This window comes from Chrysochloris asiatica, unplaced genomic scaffold (assembly GCF_000296735.1).
Source record: "Chrysochloris asiatica unplaced genomic scaffold, ChrAsi1.0 scaffold00003, whole genome shotgun sequence".
Lineage (NCBI taxonomy): Eukaryota > Metazoa > Chordata > Mammalia > Afrosoricida > Chrysochloridae > Chrysochloris > Chrysochloris asiatica.
In genome coordinates this window covers 23,545,883-23,548,756 of record NW_006408521.1, presented here as the reverse complement: position 1 = coordinate 23,548,756, position 2,874 = coordinate 23,545,883, and positions in this window count along the sequence as shown.

Sequence of the window (2,874 nt, the reverse complement as noted above, 5' to 3'; positions counted from 1 at the left end):
ATTACTGGTAATTTGAATGCAAAGGTTGGGAGCAAAGAGGAAGGATCAGTAATTGGGAAATATGGCCTTGGTGATAGAAATGATGCTGGAGACCGCATGATAGAATTCTGCAAAATCAATGATCTGTTCATTTCAAATACCTTCTTTAGACTGCATAAAAGATGACTATCCACATGAATCTTGCAAGGGGGAATACATAGAAATCAAATTGACTACATCTGCAGAAAGAGACTAAGAAAAGCTCCATATCATCAGTGAAAATAAGGCCAACGTAGAGATGCTAAAGCAAATGGAAGAATGGAGAAGGTCCAAGAGCTGAACAGAAAATTTCAAAGATCAGCTTGAGAAGATAAAGCCAAATATTACAATGTGCAAAGATCTGGAATCAGAAAACCAAAAAGGAAGAACACGCTCAGCATTTCTCAAGCTGGGGGAACTGAAGAAAAAAATTCAATCTTCAACTTTCGTTATTGAAAGATTCTCTGGACAAATTATCGAATGATGCAGAAAGCATCAAGAGAAGATGGAATGAATACACAGAGTCACTGTACCAAAAGGAAATGGTTAATGTTCAACCGTTTCAAGAGGTAGCATATGATCAAGATCCAATGATACTGAAGGAGGAAATCCAAGGTGCAATGAAGGAATTGACAAAACAAGACACCAGGAATTGATGGGAAAAAAATTGAAATCTTTCAAGAAAGTGAGGCTGTCACTCATCTCTGCCAAGAAATTTGGAAGACAACTGTCTGGCTGACTGTAAGAGATTCATATTTTACTTTATTCAAAAAATGTTTTAATTCAAATTTTATTTATTTATTTTTATAATATTCCTCTAGTCACATTCTGATTATCAAGCCATCAAGGCTAGGTCAAATTGGGTACTGTCTGCAAGTTAGGTGTTCTTGTGCATCTCCCCTCACTTCATATCAGCTGGATGCTTCACTCTCAGCTCTAGACCTCTGTGGCTATGTCCTTGTCCATGGGCTCACATGTCCCAGGTCTAACCACACTTTGCATCAACCAGCCCTTTCTCTTCTTTCTCATCTCCAGGTCAATGGACTGTGGTTGAACTCAGCCCATTTCTTCATTGCTGCATTCCCCCTCTTCCACTCACCAGTAGACCAATGTGGTCACCAGCAAGCTTACATGCCTGTTCATGTGTTCCCTTTGAGTTTCAATCTTAGAGGGGAGTTTGTCCTGAAGGAACTTGATTGCTTGCCTTGATGGCATCCCAGAGAACAGCTTGCTTATTCTTGTAGTAGACAGTCATGCTGACATTTTGTTTTGGGGTTTTCCTGATCATCTTTCTTTGAAGATGTATGGTGGGTGGTGAGTTTGAACCTCTGACCTTGCAGTTGAAATGAACTTGCAGTCCTGTGCTTATTCTACAATGCCACACCAAAACTCCTTGTTGTTGTGCTCCATCGAGGTTGTTCCCACTCATAATGTTACAGCAGTTTTAGATTCGAGAATGTCACTGCAGCTCTTGATCCATCATCAAAGAAACTGAGGCCACTTGTGAAGAGGTGAGGCAGAGTTTCAGATTTTATTAAACCGGCTGGTTCAGAGGAGCTAATTTCTCCAGATTTTGAGCCCCAAATATAGGGCAGTGTAGACTTATATGGGATCAAAATAGGGGAGGGGTTAGGTTGTAAACCTGTTTGAAGACAGGAAGGAACCAGAGGATTGGTTCCATTCAGTAACCTGGTTAACATTTTAGCTTGTCTCCTGGGCAAAGAGGGCAGTGAATGTTTTTACCTTTTCCTGTTCATTTCCCCCCTTTGATGTCCTTTAGGATCTTTTTCCCAGGGGCATCATCTAAATGTTGCATAAGGAATGGTATTTTGGTGTTGATTTGGATTGTTGGTATCCCTTTTGATTGATTATTGTTTTAATGGCAGTTCCTATGGCCCTGATTGCTAGCGGGAGGAGGCATGGACTGATTAAGTAAATTTCAAATAAAACAGGACCCTACCTACAAGGGTCTTGAACCCTTTAAAGATGAGGAACTACCCTCCCCATAGGCTCTGTGGGTTCCACCCATTCAAGGTTTGCACAGGATCATTGGCAACTTTCTGCATTTTTACAAGGTCTTCTACTGCCAGATTCTGGTCATCTATTTGTATGCAGCAGTTAGCAAAATTAAACTTCTGACACACCACTCCTCCTTCCACAGCCAATAAGTAGTTTAGTGCTAATCTGTTTTGACAGACGGCATTTCATATCTGGGTTTGTTGGAGCCAAGAAGGGTTAGGTCCACCCCGTTCCATTGGTTATAGATTCAGTTACCTAGGAGGGTGCCCTCACTTTTAGTCCTGGTGTGGCACTGTGGGCTAATGCATCAGACTGCAAAGTCATTTGAACTGCAAAGTCAGTGGTTCAAGCTCACCAGCAGCTCCTAAGAAACCCTATACAGGGTCGCTATGGGTCAGAATCGACGACAACAACATAGAAAAGTATTGTGGTTACTGTTTGGCCTACCTTGGTGGTGTGGGTGTATATATTACATAGATTTCTCCCTTTCTCACACCCCAAAGTCTAATTAAAATAAGCCCCACGGCAGACATCCTCATGCTTGGGCCGTGCATAGATCAGCCAGCTCCCAGTTTGTGGCTGAAGCAGGGTGGGTTGTACATCTCAGTGTTACCTAGTAAGCGTTGGTAGGGTCAGTTTCAGCTTCTCACAGACACGAGGCTTTCTTTGATCTGCTGTGGTGAATCCAGGTGGGGACTCCTTCTACCTTGGCTGCTGGGCTTGGGATCATTTCTTGTCCTAGTCCTCAGTAATCTTTGCAGATGCTTCTGGATGCCCTTCCAAAAGGAAAAAAACAAATCAGATACATTTATTACACTCTGAGCTAAATAGACCCAA